Source organism: Tetrao urogallus (genome assembly GCF_951394365.1).
Source record: "Tetrao urogallus genome assembly, chromosome: 7".
Lineage (NCBI taxonomy): Eukaryota > Metazoa > Chordata > Aves > Galliformes > Phasianidae > Tetrao > Tetrao urogallus.
This window is the reverse complement of record NC_136820.1, coordinates 24,844,652-24,863,601: the sequence shown is the minus strand read 5'-3', so window position 1 is coordinate 24,863,601 and position 18,950 is coordinate 24,844,652.

Below are 18,950 nucleotides of genomic sequence, written 5' to 3'. Positions count from 1 at the left end.
ATATTTTTGTTCCTGGATTTATATTAGCATTATACTCTGCATAGCAAAACACAATAGGCCTTTTTCTACCCAATTTAAATTTACTGGATGAATATGTAAACTTAGCAACCAAGATTTTTTCAAAGCTACCTTTTGCATTTTGAACCATGAGAGTATTCATACAATCCTGTAGTTGTTCTGAATATTACCCTAGTCAGAAGCCCAAAGTAGGATAAAGTTAGGTATCCATACTAAACAGAGGGACATGAAAATTTCCAAAATATTGTTCCAACAAACTCAGTAAACTGCCTGAAAAAAAGACAGCATGAATATTTCCTCACCATGTGGCATTTATGTTCACTTTAAACATTCACATTTCTAAGCAAATTTGGAAGAAAACATGGCAAAAATATCTCCTTTCTCATGTTCAAAGGGGCAGCAGTGTAAGTCTACCTTACATTTCCTGTTTGCTGTGTTTTTACTTAGAGAACGTATTGTATTTAGCAGGAGTTTCAATGTAATTTCCTGTGTGCCAGGAATTCAGACCACTGTATAAGAACATTGCATTCCTGATATAGCTTGCTTATAGAGTGCTCTGGCATTGCCTATAGACACATCCAGTGGTAGTTTTAGGATCAGAGTACTGGCTGCCCCACTACTTGGAGAAATGATTTGGCAGTCAGTAAAAGATGGAAGATTTTCTTCCCAGAGGAACTTTCTCTTTTGTCTTTTGGGCCACAAGGATACATGTGATGAACCCACTGGACAGGTCCATGGGTTGTAAACAGTATCTTGCTTTGTTCTACAGCTATATGCAAAGCATATCAATTTCCTGTTCAAGGAAGCTGAAATACCATTACCAACCAAAAAAAGTTAGTTTAATTTGCTAAATATTTGTTGTACTATCTAAGAATCAATTGACAAGTCTGTGAATGGGAGCACTGGCATTCTTTATTTGGATAGAAAAAAATATTCTGGACCAAGTATTTTGGAAGGGAATATTTTCAGATAGTAGTCTCTTGTTCTCTTGTATTGAAATAAGTTTCACAAAGTATTCCAGTGTTCCTGGATACAAAAGCTAGAATGATGAATTTACACTTCCAGGAGACTGCCCAAAGTGCTGAAAGGGATTTATTCTATCTCTTTTTCTTTGTTTGAGCTGAAACAAATTATCAATTTCATTACAAATAATATATATATTATACTTAGATCTGGCAATCAAAATTAAAATTTGGTTATTCTTACAGTCCCAGTAATCCTGAAAAAAGATCTGTCACACCCACCACAATCATATAAAAACAGTAGAATTCACATACAATCTCATAATATGTATATGAAATGTAGGACTCCTTAACCCTTCCAAAAATAAGTAGAAGTGTTACCACAAATTCTTTTTTATATCTGAAATATCAGAAAAGGAATAGGAAATTGTGATTGCAGAAGAGAATTCAGATAGCATATTAAATCTTGAAAGACTATGTCTTTTTTATTGTATCTAATACTAGTCTGAGAGAAGTGTGATACCTTTATTAAACTAAAGCAAAGCAGCATTCATCCATAATTCTGAGCTTAATACAATGTTTTCAAAGTGCCACAAAGAGTATCTTAAATATTAATTTGAGCTATCTTCTAAAGCATGGTGTTAGTAGTGGCATTTCTGTCTGATTCCATTATCTTAACAAGAGTAGCTGCCTGCTATGGTATCTGATAACTGTCTGTATGTCAAAACACCCTCAGCAGTCACTTCTTCCCAGCCAAACTCACAACATATTATTATCACAGTATTTCTCCCTAATGTTTTCTCCTTGTGCATTTCTTGAAAAATAAAGTAGGGCAATATTCTATTTCGGTTGTCCAGAACAAACAAACAAAAAAAAGCTATTGTTGGTGCCAGCACAATAGTGATGCAGTAGCCTTGTGAGCAGCAGTTGTTGAAGAGACACAGGAATTTTCTTCTGAAATGTTTTTTCTCAGAATACACAGTTTGCTGAAAAGCAAAACTTTTCTATTTATTTTTAAGATCATAGGTAGGTACTATACTATTTCATTAAAGTACGGAATTTTTTAACTGAGAGAAGACAAATGCACTGACTCCCTATTCATTTGGCTCATATAAAATATTCAAATTCATGAACAGAATCTGGGAACAAATAGGAATGTAAAGTGCCTTATTTCACTAAGTATTGTAGAATCAATTCAATTGTTATCAATATTTAGGAGTTTTCCAGATTACTCAAAGAAGCAATGAATCCTTGTTAATATATGGAATGGAGTAGCATGGACTATTAAAAATCTGAAAAGAATATGATTATGTCATCCTACTGTTGGACTGACACAACTTACCTGTGCTGAGGATTTCAGCATACTAGCTCAAAATCAAGTTACTCTCTTTTCTGCCTATTTGTGGTGGTGTAGTAGGTTTACGTACAGTGCACCATGTTGGTTATGTCTGCTGAAGTTCACAATCTCTTCACCAGCATTAGGTAAGTAAACAAACACATAGATAAATCTACCTGTGCGACCTGGTGTAGGGAACCTGCTTTGGCAGGGGGGTTGGACTCGATGATCTCTGGAGGTCCCTTCCAACCCCTACAATTCTGTGATTCTGTGATAAATCCTGTTGTGGATTGTACTTTACGATGCTGTCCTTTTTCCTTCTCTGCACTCTTTTTATTTATTTATTTTTCTTTCTCTGTTTCCCTTTGACTTAATTTGACTTAATTCTCTTAGTTCAAGGCAAGAAAACTTAAGAAATCTTCCAAAACTTTCATTGAGAGAGAACAGTTTCTCAGCCAGTTCTAAACTGAAGAATCTGGAAGAAAGCAGGGAGAAGATGGGAAGTTGCTAAGGGGGCCATAGTATAGAATTATAACTTAAAACTACTAACCATAGCTAGAAGTCTGTTTGAAAGCCTGGCTTAAGCATGAAAATGACAGAATGAAATCCTTGTGGCAGGAAAATCTTATTTTCTGTATGTGGATGTCAGTACATGGTGCCAATAAACATTACTGCTATCGTATCTGAAAAATGTAGTAGCTGGTAATCACAGAAAATAGTAAGAGAGAACAATAAGCTAGTGGTGCATTTTGTCTCCACTTCCTCCATGGAACCTAAAACTAACAGAAAGACTTAACAGATAAGCTTGAGGCTGATTCTGAGATGTTCTTTTCTTCTGAGGCGATGCCTTCTTTTACTAGACTACAATCCAGAAGCACCTTCCTTTAAAGCAATGGAAGATAGTCCCATGGTAAAAAGGTGTAAAAAATGAAAGTACTGCTGACTCCCCCAAGCATTAAAGGAACTTTAAAATGTTCAGTTCCTTCCATCCTCTGTAGGAAGGCTAGACACTCTGTTACTATTAGTTTAAGTTTTAAAGCAAAGATATTTCCTAATTATGATCTCATTAGATAAAGCACATACAAGTTAAGTTACATGTGTAATGAGAAGCAATATATTTGTGACACAAGTAGGAACAGAATCTGAACAGTTGATTCTCAGAACTTATCTGTAAGAAACAAATAAATTCTTAACATCTAAGTTTTAAGCCAGAGCTTCATATCTTTTTCTCCAAGTACTTGTAAGAAATTGATACTATATATAGTTGATTTTCTCTAGCTCAGTCGCTAGATGTCCCTTCTAGGTAGGCAACCAGCAGTATTATTTCCAGCTTACAACTAAGTTAAAACCTAAAGAATACTTGTCAGGATTACATTTTTCACCAGTCACATCCCTGTTATCTAATAGCAGAAAATTTATAGGGATATTAGTTTTGAGTTTTGTGCTTTCTTATAATTCATATTTGTCTACTCCTCTATAACTTGCTAGAGAATCAAGTCCCTTGGATCACTGGTTGTCTGTTTTTCTCTTTTGTAAAGTCTGGCCTTTTTATGTCAAGAGAAAACTCTTTGAACAGGTGTTCACAGATTTCAGCCATCCTTCTTCTTTCTCCAAAAGATGCTTTTCCCTGAAACTTAAATGTGTCTGCTAGAGAGGAAAGCTCTTTAAAATGGGATGAGGAGGTGGGGGGGAACCCACCAAAAGCAAAAAAATGAGTTGTTTTCCCCAGTTTTCAAACTACAAATTCAGACATTCTTTTGTTTTCCCTTAATCAGATGCCTTGGCATGAAGCATCCAAAACATAGATTGTTGAACTTATTCGTGGCATTTCAAAGAGAGAATCATTCAGGCCATACACTAACAAGCAGGCAAATAATTAATAACAACACACGTGGAAGCAAATGAATGTTTTCCTTGTTGAAAGAGAATGAGAAAGTCAGACAAAGACCTGAGCTCTACGTCCTTGCCCTCCACAGCAGCAGCAGAAGTAATAATGCTATGAATAGCATTTAACTTGAATTTGTAGCAAACTGCTGCTTTTATCATAAACAATTGCCAGATGGTATACATTATCTTCCCTTTTTCTCCTTTCACAAAAGCAGCATTAATTGCAGAGCAGCCCAGGGCTCCACTCAGCTCATCAGTGTGATAACACTTCATGACCCTGATTAGCCGTCAGTCTACTCAATTAAAAAGATCATTTAGACATTCACCCAATCATTTGCCTATCGAGCCACCTGGGCCTCAACCAGGGGCTCCATTTTTAACATTCTCCTGCCCTCTCTCATCTCGCCTAGCTTTTTTACATATCTCCAAAAGACGTAATTGAATTAAATAAAGCGTCTCAGGGGCAGCTGCAACATCTGCTGTTTGTGGTATGTCAAGCCTTCAGCATTAAAAACAGTTACATATGCTCCAAATTAGCAGGTCGCAGAGATGAAACAGTCGATGATAGTGTTTTTGTGCCAGCGTGAGAAGCAGCTCACAGCTGTGTGCAATTTACAATTAAAGGCTTTATCAGAGCTCAATTGTACTAGTGAATCAAGTGGTGAGAGGTCAGTTAGTGAATTAGACCAATTAGAGCTTGTACAGTTAAATTATCTGTCTTATTACCTACTGATAAACAGCCTTGTCATATCTTTACTCAGTTGATGAAGCTTGGAAGTGTTCTGTGGGGTGATATTGTACTTTTGTATATGTAAAGGAACTCAGTAGCTCAGTAAAGTAACTCTGATGCAACAAGCACATAACAGATAGCTTCTTAAAAAGTAGAGGGGGAGGGAAAAAAAACACCTGCAGTTAGAAACTAAGCAAAATTAAGTTAGAGCAGGAGTTAAGATTATATATGTTGTCTGCATTTCAAGATGCGTATTTATGCTTGGTAAAGTATAAATTCATAAAGTAATTGAAAGGAACATTATGCTTCTGATTTCTTTTTTTTTTTCTTAAATTTCTCTCTTGCTCTTTCTCACTCCCATTTTGAAGGAGGATAAAGAGACAAAGGACAGAATTTCATGAAGTCAGGCTCTGAATTCATGCTGTAAAATAATGCAGTATTAACAAGCAAAGACAGAAACTCCAGCTCATTAGTCTCAGTATTTATATGGTTCTGGCAAGCTTCATTTGTAAGTCTGGACAGAGATGACTGTGGGAATGAGGAGGTGAAAGCTGAACTAAAGTGAGCCACTAAAGCCTTTCAGAAGAGTTACACATACAAGAGTGTCTACTTTTAGCTGATTAGTTTTAAGAATCTGTTACTTCCAATCTCATCCTACTGTATGAATGAAATGCAAAGTGCACTAAGTGCTACAGCATTGATTTCATGGGCACATGGTACTCAGTATGAGGGACTTGCTGTTACTGGCCCTGTGTAAAGAAGGGGTGGAAAGGATTAAGATTAAGCAATATTCCAATTAATGACCCAATTTTTTACCTAGTGATTTCTGATGACAATATTGAGTGATAAATCTTGCCTTTCTTCTGCTTAGAGGACCAGAATTCTCAGAAACCTTTCTTCAGAATGGGATATCTTTGCTTTACTCATGAAAATGAAGAAAGGTTCATGTCTTTCCTTTAAGGCACGAAGACTGATGTGGTGGCGCAGTTGTCTTCTTGTCTTTTTATAGACAGTTCTAGAGATTAGGTCATCTGCTCAGTTCTCTTCTCCCTAGAAACAAATAATTATGTGCTAAGTCATAGGAATGAACTAAATGTACACCTGACTGTACAGTCCAGTAATCAGGGGATCTGGACGAAAGAAGCATTTGGATTCATTCTCAAAGTTGTACTGTATTTCACATCATATTGCCATAAGATAAAAGGCATACATTGTTATGTATCACATTGTAGAGAAAATGGATCTGGGGGTGCAGGGCGACTCTTGGCTGAATATGAGTCAGTAGAGTGCCCAGGTAACCAAGAAGGCCAATGGCATGCTGGCTTTTGTCAGAAATAGTGTTGCCAGCAGGAGCAGGGAGGTGACAGTCCCCCTGAGGTACTCAGCTCTGGTGTGGCTGCATCTTCAGTTTTGAGCCCCTGATTACAAGAAAGACATTGATGCCCTGTGGCATGTCCAGAGAAAGTTAACAATGCTGGTGAATGGTCTGGAGCACAGGTCTTATGAGGAGAAGAAGCTGAGGGAACTAGGACGGTTTAGTCTGGAGAAGAGGAGGCTCAGGAGAGATCACTTTCTACAACTGAGGTTGTGGTTATGTGAGGATTGGCCTCTTCTCCTGTGTAACTAGTGATAGGACTGGATGGAATGGTCTCAGGTTCGCACCAGGTTAGACATGGGAAAAAATTCTTCTCTAAAAGAGTGATCAGTTGCTGGAATGGGCTGCTGAGGCAGGTGGTGGAGTCACTGTCTGTGGAGGTGTTCAGGGAAAGTTTAGATGTGGTACTAAGGAACATGGTTTAGTGGGGAAGGGTTGGTGGTAGGTGGACAGTTGGACTGCATGATCTTGGAGGTCTTTTCAGTATTGGTGAATCTATGATTCTAGAAATGAGCATCCTGTTCTTCCCTTTCACAGCAACAAAACTTCACGTGGAAAGTTGATGAACTCCTGCTTTGCTGGCTTGTAGGCTATCAGGCAGTAGGATAGACTGCCTCGAGTTGACTCAGCCTTCTGGATTATATCTCTGTGAGAAAAGGAGGGTGTTTTATTTCTAGATTGGTAGCTCTAAGATCTAAATGACTTCTACATTACGTGGAAGTGGACTGTTTTGGTGTGTTCAGAGGACGCTTACCAGACTGTAGTAAAACTCAGATATTAAATGCAGGTTGGATACTAAATTGAGGTGTTTAGATTTTTTGAATATACTAAATTGCACCTGGTTGCATGCAAATTAAGTTCCACTACACAGAGCTCATTTTTAAGCATAAAGATGTTAATTATGAGGCTCAGCCTTGATCTGAAATAAGGGTCAGGAGAAAAGGGAATCTGTTTAGAAGTGAAGATACTGTAATGAAGAGGACATATTACATTAAGAGATTGATTTATTGAAAATTGTATTTTAAAAAAAGTCAGGGTACAAGATCCAAAGGCACACTCAGAATTATCAGCAAATGATAGTTACTATTTATTATCTGATGCTGTGAAAACAGGAGCAGTGAGATACTGCATTACTTACTGATTTTGTTAACCTAAACTTGACAAGACAAACTCTTCACAGCATGAGATAGTGAAGATGATTGTGGGACTGAAAATATCATTAGACAAGACACTGCCAGGATGATAATCTTCTGACTTTCTGCCTCTCACATTCTTACTAGTTATTTAAATAATTAAAACTGAAATAATTTTGACAACAGTTACTTATTTCCATCCATTTGCATTTTTTACTGTGTACTTTCATAATTGCTTAATAGAATAACATGGTACTGCTTTGCTAGTTTAGTGGATATTTGGGGACAAAATGAAAGAGTAGCTATCTACAGATATGCACAAATAATGCTGTGTAGTGTACAGTCCTATCTCATTATTGTGCTTTATGCTTGCCGGATACAGCTCATGCATCTTCTTTCTATAGTTTGTCACAAAGTATCACACTGCTCCTTACGTATCACTGCAGTTAAAAAAGCATTCTGATGCTATGCTGTTGCAAATAAATAAATCCACTCTACTGCTCTATTAATGGCAGGTGCTGCCAGTCATCACAATTTCAAAAAGCTCTGTTTTTCACAAATCTGAAAGCCACTGCACTCACTGTGTACCTGAGCCAATGGCAGCACTCGTTTCTTCTGGCTGATTTGATTTAGTTGGCTTCTGCCATTCCAGCAAAGCTTTCCTTGCCTGTCATGTAACAGAGCCTGAGTACTAAAACAATTCTGAATTGCTTGTGAGCTGCAGCAGACTTAACTCCCTAGCTGAGCATCTCTGTTTTGTGTAATCTTGCCATAGTCTTCCTCAGGAATACATTACAAAAACTTGCTTGGGACCATTAAATATTTAAGAATTAGTATACAGTGATTAATATTCACATTCATTGTCTATCCATTACACTGTCAAAAATTTACCTTTAATAAATCAACAATAACCTTGTATTATATTATATTACTATTTATTATCCCTTTTCCTCCACTCCAAATATCCTTACTTTTCTCCGGCATAAAATTATTTCACTTTGTAAGAACAAAGTAATCACCTCTCCCACTTTTGACATCAAATAGCTTTTCTTTCTGGATATCTATAGTTGTTCCTTTATATGATTCTCCACTTTACCCTATCTTCAAAGCTTCCAGCCTTTTCTTGTCTGTTACTATAAAGGCAGGTAAATGACAACAATTAACAGTTCAGGCTATTCAGTTAAATGATCAATTTTGGCATTTTCTTGAATACATAATCTGCAATATCTGATTTTTCACTTTTAGATGAACAGTTTACCTGTTCTTGCAGAGGGTGAATACGCAGGGAAAGTGCCACACCATTGTCATAAAATAATTTTTCCCAGTGACAGATCAGAGACGATTGTTCCAGTCTCTGTTACTATTTCCTGACGTTTTTTTTTTCCTGTTTCTTTCTTTGTTTGTTTGTTTGTTGTTGTTTTTTTGTTTGTTTGTTTGTTTGTTTTTGGGGGAGTCTGAAATCTTAAACAAGTTATGAGCAAAACTGATCTGCACTGTGTTTATATTTAAGCATTTGCTTTCTTGTCCTTGAACTACTACTACCCAGTTGTTGTTTGAATATGTTTCTATTAAAGATGAATAAATGTAGGAGCCAGTGGAAAATAAGCACGGGATTTCTAGGTAAGCTTTTGGAAATAGGTGTCAGGAGATGAGTGTATTAAATATCTGGCAAAGGCATCAAGCTTCCACTGGAATGGTTTGCACTAGAAATGCAGGAAAACTAGAGTACTCTGGAGGTAGTAATAAACGTATCTCTAATTAAACGTGCATGTAACAGTATTTCTAAGCTGCATCATTTATATCTCAAACCAAGCAGACAGAACATGATTCCTCTGAAATAGGGAAGCTTTATCTACTTCAGGGGAAGCAGGGCAGAGAATTTCAGTCTTGATCAGGCAGGCAGAAGTTCAGCTCAGAACTTCCAAGCTGAGGTTTCTTTTTTGTTTTTTCTATCCATTTTCTCAATGGAAAAAATGAAGAACAAGTCATCTGTCTATATGCAGTCTGTTTCACCAAAGCAGTCTCAATGAGGTGAAATGGTTTCAGAAAACATGGAAGTATGGGAACAGTTTGAAAATGTTGTAGTTTCATAGCCATTCTCATTTGTAACTTTTGTAACAAGGTAACTTTCAACATTTACATCTCTTTCCTCTTTCTTCATAATTGTAGAATATGGAATGTACGTGAGAGGCTGATGCAGTGTATTTGAATCTATTAGTAGATCCCAGGGAAACTTCATCAGAGTAACTTCTCTGACTACTTAATAACATAGACAATTCAGAGAATAACTTGATCGTACTTCTGAGTTCACTTGGATATACTTGGGTATATAAATTGTGGTTTTGCTGCTGGTCTTCAGTTTCTACTCCAGCTAAGATTCTACTGAGTTATTAAAAATAATTAAAAAAAGAAAAAGAAAGAAAGAAAGAAAGAAAAATTGGGGAATTAATCAAAGGATCTTTGGAATTGCATCACGCTTTTGAGATACCATAACTCCCTTTTTTAATGCATCAACTAATTTATATAATGCTACTTACAGTGTTTGCTCTTACAGTGAAATAGCTTCAAATTGTATGATTTTTTCAGTTACTTGAGAAGGAAGTTTCTAACTCTCTTGATAATTTAGATAACTGCAGTTTTGTTTTGTTTTGTTTTGTTTTAATAAGCACAACACCAGACTTTCATCGTGCTCATGAAAGATTAATTCTTGGTCCATTATTATTTTTGCTCCATGTTAATAATGTATTAGATGTGCTTATTGCAGATCTGTGGATGTATAGATGGGTACACTTTGGTTAGACCAGTCAGAAGTGTTGCTGAGATCACCTTCACTCCAAACGGATTCTAATGCTTATTGGTTTCATGTTTTAAGAAAAATGAGTCGGTGCATGAAGGAATTTTATTCAAGATGTACTTGTTTGATGTGTTGTCTTAGTGAAGATTATTCTTTCTGTATTGATCAAACCACTCTCCCCTAGTGTACAGATGATTAATTCCCTATTAACTTCTAAGATATGTCTAACCAAATAGTACATTTTAACAGGTGGTGTTGCTTCCTCCAAAGTGCACACAGAAACCCTATATTAAAATTAAGTCCCCTGAAGTCTTGTGTATGCATTTGTTACCTTGTTACTTTGATGTATTATTTCTCCTGATAGAACAATTTTCCCTGATTTCTATGAATAACAGCTTTACGTTTGCTTTGAATGGTACCAGATACATACTCCTTGCACTTTAATATTTCTTCCTATTGTGATGTGTTTAGCAATAATTAAAAAATATATGTACACATTTTAAAACTATTACTATGGAAAAGTAATGCTTCTGCAAAATTTTGAAAGTATCTGCCTCAAATTAACTAGTAGGAAAAGGAAATACAATATGAATAGAAAATCTTCAATTTGTTGCTCTGATCAAGTCAGATAAACTTTCCAACCAAGTGTCCAGACCCATGTTATTGATGCTTGAAGCAAAGTGTTTGACTTACTGGCTATTGTGAGACTCTCGCTTCTTGGGAAGCTGTATATAAGAAACCAAGAGGAATAACTGTTCTGCAGACAACTAATCAAACATTTCACATAACCCGAGAAAGACTCAGGTTAGTCCAAGTGCCAGCACCAGTGAAAGCTTTGACAAGCAGTCTCCTAGAGACTGAGAAGGTCTTAATCCTGAGTAATCTGCTATGTGATGATCTTGTCTTACTCAGTGACAGAATGGCAAAACTGAAATGAAAGTCTTTGTGAATGAGTTTTTATGTATGGTAGATCCTCAGCAACAGGCATGTTTCCAATTTTTCATAATTTTGCCAAACAATTATGCAAGCCACAAACTCAAATGTAGGATGATAATAGCCCTTGAAAAGGATGCAGTAGAAATGATAACTTCTTTGCAATCAAGCTTAGAAATAAATAATGACTTTTTAAATTTCTTTCTTTCTGATAAAAAGACAAGGAAGGCAAGAATAAGACATGCGCTTCCGATTCTTGTAGATCTGATGTTAGTCCATGCATGGACTGTTTAGATGTGCCATACAAAGTAAGTCTTAATAACAGAAACTGCTTAATATCATTTTTCAAATGTTTTCTAAATTTTCTTTTGTCAGAATTTGCGATGTTCATCAGAAGTTTTTTGCCTCCTTAATATGACACAAAATTTTATTTTCAGAAATTTTATTTCATTTTATTTTCAGATATACAACTCACAAATCAAGTGAAATTCAAAACATTTTGGTTGTTATTGTTTATGGTATGATCTCTTTGTTACATCTCCTCCTAAGCCATAGCTGTTTGTTTGTTTTTTCTGCAACTCAGTTAATACATGTTTTACCTATTTTTACCTAGATTTACCATTAGCTGCTGTTTGTAAAGTTGCTCCTGCAAAATGTATATGTAGAAGAAAATTTGATCATGTGAGCAAATCTCTATCAGAATATACAACTAGATTAGTGCTATGTTTAAAATACTTGTATGTCCTTCTCTGAAAGATTTAGTTTTTAATTATCTACCTGGCCGTGACAACGTCTTCACAGATGACAATCTATGACTCTTAGGAGCATGCAGCTTTGTCTTTTCTTACAGAACATGAATGAAGTTGTTACTCTGCACTTATTACTGACATTGTGACAACTCGTGAAAAGCAAACATATTAAGCATCAGAGTGATCACTAAGTCAAGACTTTCTGTGGACAAATCTGTATAAGGGCTCTAGCTAGACTTGTAAAACTATTTGGGGACAGAAAAGGTCTGGTGAATCCTGATATGTGGTTTAAGTACAAATCAAAGTAGACTTACAGTGGCAATACAAAGAAATTGAGAGACTTTTTCTTGCATTTCTTTTTTAAATTTTGTAGTTTCCCAATTCTTTTTTTCTTCTGACAAACTACATACTTATTTTAAGATATTGAGGCTGAATAGTATTAGAAGTTTCAGATAATGTACTTCTTGAGTTGGTAAAGATCCTGTCATTGTTATGAAATAATTTTAGTTGTTAATTACAATGAAGCAGGTCCTACTTTTAATTGAAAGCATTTTGGACAGTGCCAGTTCCCTCTGTTCAAGACACTTGCACAATAAGTTTAGAACTCGCTTCATAATCCATAACAAATTAATCAGGAGATAAAATGGAAACATTGCTGCTCTTGAATGTCTGTCTCCTAAATACAGCACGCTGCTTTTAGCCAAAATGTAAATAATGAGACTGTAGATTGTTTAAAAAGAATTAAAATTTATTTTAAACATTCAGATTTTCCTGACTAGACAACACTATTTTGTTATCTTAATATTCTGAATAGAACATTCAGCAACGAGTTTCTGCAGGAAGAAATAAAATTGAAGTAGTGAATTTCAAATAAATTTCCTAAAACTGTCCCTAGTGCTTGCTTAAAGTTTGACAATCATATTTTACACTACTTTTTGTAGTGTATTTTTGTGAACACAAAAAATAGAAAATGAAGTGGAAAGGACTACATAACTGTCAAAAATATTTTCTTTTTTAATATATTTTATATTTATATATTTTATTTATATAAAATTTTTCTAGATTCAAGGAGACTTCGCAGCAGTAAGATATCCCTTCAATTGCTCAAGCAAATGTGCTTTTGAGCAGAGCTGATTCAAAAGTCTATTTCACTCACTGTTCAGCAAAGGCAACAGAAGGCCATAAACCTTCAGTATTCTTGTATTCATATTTTCAATCATCTTCATCACAGCCCTTCTCATATAATATCCTTCCTCATCCTTAGCTCTCCCAATTGAAAAGACCTAACCCTTCTTAGACTGTCTCTCTGTTAAGACACCTGCATCATGTTCTCAATCATTTTTTCTTCATCTTTTTCCCTTTGTTAACTCCAGTATGTCCTTGATACAGAAATCAGTACTGTGCACAGTCTTGTAGTGGCAATATGACATTTTCTGTCCTTTCTCAAAGGACATGATGATATCCAGTGCTTTGTTTATTTCTTTGTTTTTTTTGTTTGTTTTGCATTTGTTGAACTTTGAGCCTATGATTTTCACAGAGCCTATGATTTTTACATGGTGGCTCTGGCTTCTCTTTCCTGAGCAGTAACTCTCAGTCATGAAATTTTCTTGTGCCTGAGACATAACAGAGGGCTTACTGAAGTAAAATATAGAACTCTTTCATAAGTAAAACCTAGTGACTGCAAGGCATATTTCAACAGTTTATTTGGAGTGGATTTGCAAAGAAAGTGAAGTGGCACACTGTGAGTAATGCTTTCTACCTTCTACCTATGAATGGGAAATATGGGAACTCCTCTGAAAGTAATGCCTCCTATTTTATTACTTTGGTCTGTGACATTGGAGGCAGATTTGGGTGGTGGCGCAACAGCAGAGATTGAACCTTTCCACTGATATTTCATTACGTTTTGTTGCTATGTGGCAGATGGCAGCAGTGGGGTAGTCTAAAAAAAATGGTATCAGACATTGTGACATTGAAGTCCATATGAAGCAATATTGTAGAATTGAATTCCTCTGTGTGGAAAAAATAGCACCCACTGACATTTATCCAAGCTTGCAGAACACTTACAGAGACCAAACAGTGGATGTGCACAGAGTTAATTGGTGTGTGGTACATTTCAGCAGTGGCGACAATGTTGTGAAAGGGAAGCCATGTTCTGGGCAGCACCGCATAGCATTCACTTCACAACATGAAGTGCATTTCAATCAGCTCATCCACACAAATTGGTGAATTATAACTAGGCAACTGTATACAGAAATGAATATCTGCTTCAATGCACTGGAAATGATGGTGGCAATGTTGAGAAAGCACAGTTTATGCCAGGTGGGTGTCAAAATGCTCAGATAGAAATAGAAGGAACATCATTTGCATATTTCTGCACCTACTGAACCAGCACGAGGATGACAGTGACAGTTTCCTGAATCTCATCATTACCTGCGACAAGAAGTGGTGTAACAGTAAGCTAGATCCAAAATGTGCCGTCCAGGGAATGATGACATGTGAATTACCCATTGAAGAAAAAGTTCAAGATGCATCCCTCCACAGGTAAGGTGATGTGCACCGTCTTAGAATAGGACAGGGATCATCCTTCTGGATTTTCTGAAATTTAGACTAAGAATAAATTCTGACTGCTACAGTGCAATGCTTACTGAATTGAAGGCTCAAACTTTCAAGGTCAGACCTGAGAAGAAGACAAAACTTGCAGTATGATAACTCCAGGAACCATATCAGTTTGAAGACTGTAGAGTGCATAGACAGTCTTGGCAGGACTGTCTTACCACACCAACTGTTTAGTCCAGATTTGGCACTTTTTAACTTCCATCTGTTTGGATCAATGAAAGATGGACTGCATGAAAAATATTTTCCTAACAATTATGCCACTGTAACAGCTGTGAAACAGTGGTTCACCTCTGCTGGTGGAGACTTTTATGAGTGCAGGTACTCATTCATTGCTGGTGAAAATACTTGGCTAATGGTTGTGACTGTGTAGAAAAATAGCACTTTGTAACTGAAAATTTGTTCTACCAAATAGTGTTATTTTACTCTTCATATCTGGTGTAGTTTTTGTGGAAATAGGAGGCATAACTTTTGGAGCAACCTACTTATTTAGATGACTAATAAATCAAAGTAACTATGTGTAGAAGACTGTACCCTGAGAAATCTGCATACACAAAAAAGTAAAAATTTCATTACTTCCTATTAGCTTTTCAAGTTATTAATACAGAATTCCTGTGTTTGCTCTCAGCAAGGTGAATGGCAGTTGTTGCCACATTATATCATGGTACAGCATTTGAACATCTGTGTTACAAAACTGAAGGACCAAGTCAATATAAGTAGGTTAAGTAATTATTCTGTGCCATCTTCCCCTTTGTTCAGAGTACTTCAGTATTAAGTATAAAATGAGCTGGAATTACGATTTCTGGCAAATCAGTAAAATCAAAGAAGGATTAGCCACCAAAGCTTTAACTGTCTTAACAAGGAAGAGTATGTATACTTTCAGACTAATGAATCATCAAACATTGGCTTTTTCTCTCCATAAAGTTTTTAAATACACTAGATTTTTAAATAAGATAGTAAATGTTATGTGTATTAACAGCTTTACAAATTAGCTGTGTTTATGTACTTTGGACTAAGACACATTCATGGACTTGTCTTGTTTGCTTTACTTTCTCAGTGTATAAAGTGGAAGAGTTTAAGGCAGCATTACTAATCACATCCATCTCACAGATAAGTAGATCTCTCCTTGTTTTCAGACAGTATGGTATGGAACAGTTAACCAGTGATGAGTTTACCCGGATGAAGTTAAAAATCTACAAGCTGAGGTGAACAGATCTGTTTCTTGTATTCCGGTGAGAGATGTGTGGAGTCTGCTCTAGAAAGAGGTATGCATTCATCCTCAGAAAAACATATTCACTCAAGCCTTGTAATGGGGTTAGCAGTGATCTGTACTGAAGGTAGAAGGAGGAAGAAGAGGTAGGAATTAGTGACAAGCCAAGTATGCAGATGACCTTTCTGAAGCTGTTGATGGAGCTGATTGATTGTTTCTTCTTCATGACATTTTGATTTGCAGCTTTCATTTCATTTCTCAAGGCACAACTGAAAGGCATGCATTAATTTAATGTGAACACTGGATATATATGTAGAAATGTTTGGATTTGTTTGCTTGTTTTAAAGTTCAGGCCAGCTTCCCATTATTTCCTGGAGAATAATGCAAAGGTGTCTGCAAGTATGCAAATTATTTGCAGAAGTAAGAAACTTTGTAAAAGACCACAGTATAATAGCACTGCTAGAGTAAAGAAAGACATAACCTCCTGATCATAAATAAACCATGAAGGTCATGGTCAACACACAGATGACAGAATGCAACTGAAGGACCACTTCAGTCAGCTCAGCCTCAGGCATTGAAGAAAAATTGTACATAAGTGTACTGATATGTCGGAAGGCAATAAAGAACCAGAAATACCATCAAGTTCAGGATGACATTCTCAGAAACCTGAACTCTAAAAGCATTGATCTAATGTGTAAAGGCAGGCAGAAAGTGATTGCAGTTGACAGAAATTGTGAATTTGAAAGACAAATCTTAACCTTAAATAAGAAATAATGAAACTAATGGAGTTTGTGAAAAATAACATCATTAAGCACACAACACCAGTGCAATAGAGAGTTAGAAAGAAACTGAAGATAATCTGATGGCAGAAGTAGTAAAAAAATTTAGTATGAATTACGTACTTTCAAAAGGAAAAGTAAAAGATTTTAGAGTATCGTGAGCTGTTGAATAATACGTAGATTTTCATACATTCTGCAAGAATCATTGCTAGTTCCACTAAAGAGGGGTTAAAAGGTATCTTTCATTTATAAGCAGATAATTTATGGGTATAAATGACAGATTTTAGGTATGTAACTATCTGGGAGGATCTTCACCACGATTTCAGCTGGTGAAAATTGGCATTTACTTGTTCCAAGTCAATTGACTTACAGTGACATATATCAGCTAAGCATCTGGCACTTTAATTTTACTGCTCAGATCTTCAAACAATTTCCACTGAGAGTTTCAGGCACGGGGATACAGAAGCACTCTTTCAAAATGAGTTTCTAATATTTAGACGACACTGTTTTCTGTAAGATGTTTTCCAGAAAAACTTTATTACTTGTATATTAATCTCAGTACAACCAGTGAAAAATATAAAACATCACTTCCTTTGGCAGTGAGCCTGAATTTCTGATCCCCGATGCCTGTGATTCTTAGAGCAATAGAGTGTCCTTTCATATCTCTGAATTGAAGACCCTCACCAATCCTTTATAGAACAAGAGTGTATATCTTCCAGTCACTTTTTCTTGAATTTCTTATATTGAGATGTATGCAAAATTTGACAACAAAAATTGTGAATTTATGTAAATTTAGAAGCCTGTAAGCACATTTCAGCATTGTTAAAATAAATGCATTTAACTGTAACAGTGCTCTGCATCAGCTGCTGATAGTTAAAAGGACTTTTGGATCAACCTCTTTTCAGCTGATTTGATGAGTTTGTACAGATAATATTTATTTTAATTATTTACAATTTGAAAGGAAAGATAGTTTCTGTTAATGTGAAGAAAGTGAAAAGTCTAACTGCTGCATATTTTTTTCTTCCGTATACGTGCAACAGTTTTTTAATGATGCATTTCAAAAGGTATTGCGACTTTGGTGGTTGAATTATAATTTCCTATCAATTCCTGTTTTAAGTGTATACCATGCCAAATATATTCAAACTGAGTGTGCAGAGGTGATGCATATTTGTTCATTATTTGAGATTTGACAGAACCAAGAATATACTAAGTTTTTTAAAAAATATCTTTTTTATTTTGTGTTGTTGTTGCTAGTTAAGCTAACAGAGGAAAACTCCCCAAAATAAAAAGTGGTTGTAGAAGCAAATTGCAAAGGAACTGCAGAAAAATCACTCAGCCCCAAAACTGGTGGCTTCTGCAAGACTAGCAGATTAAAAACTGTGACTGCAACAATACACTTCATCAGGTATTTCTCATAACAAAGAAACAAACTGCTCGGTTTGAGCCACAGGGAATGATTGTAGAACCATTGTCAAGCCTTGCACTGAAAGCTAATCAAGACAGTTCAATCAACAATCACTAGATGGAAGAAAGGCTGAGTCCTGCAATTATGCAATTGTCTTATATATTGGAAGAACCACTACCCTACGCAGAAACAGAAAATTGATGGTATGCTCACAGTGAACAAAGACAGCTAGTTCCTTGTATTAACAAGTAGTATCTGTCCAAAATTCAATTATTTCTCACTTAGGTCTCTTTTTAATTTCATTGTGTCTTAGTGTGCAAGTCTAAACTCATGGCAAAAGCATTCTAAAAAATATTAATTACTTGTTCTGGAATAGAAAAGAATGTGATAAAATAATTTCTGATCAATTTGATGATGCTAAACAAGAAGCAATTGAACTACCAATCTTCCTCAGTTATCAATACAAAAACCTGGGTATATTAGAAATTTTAGTCCTGTGATTGTGCTAGCCTTAAAAAGACTGATCATTACCTGAAGTTTAAGGAAATGTATTAATTCTGAGTATCTACAAAAAAATCTGCAAGCTAAGAGATGCCTTGTAGATGCTATAGCAGTTAGAAATATAAGTGAAAATGTGTTCATTTGACTTTTTATTTTAACTCTTCAAACTGTGTTTTGCTTAACTTTGATGTTTAAACAAGATCCCTTTGCTAAAACTCATTAGAAGAGTAATAATCACTTTTGTGCTTTGGTTGACCAGTTGGCAATAAAAGCAGAATATTCCCCATCACCCAAGCCAAAGTAAATGTTTTGAAATTCTATCAGTATCCATCTCTGTTCAAAACTGAAAGAATGCAAGAGAATGTGGTGATAGGTCTCTCCTGACTTACAGCTCACATTAAGCTTTACAAGGTCTTAATTAAATTCTATTTATTTTTTATTATTTATTTATTTATTTATTTATTTTCCCACATTCTGCCCCATCCAGAGCTCTCTTACAAGTCAAGGGCAGAGATGATTTGGTAT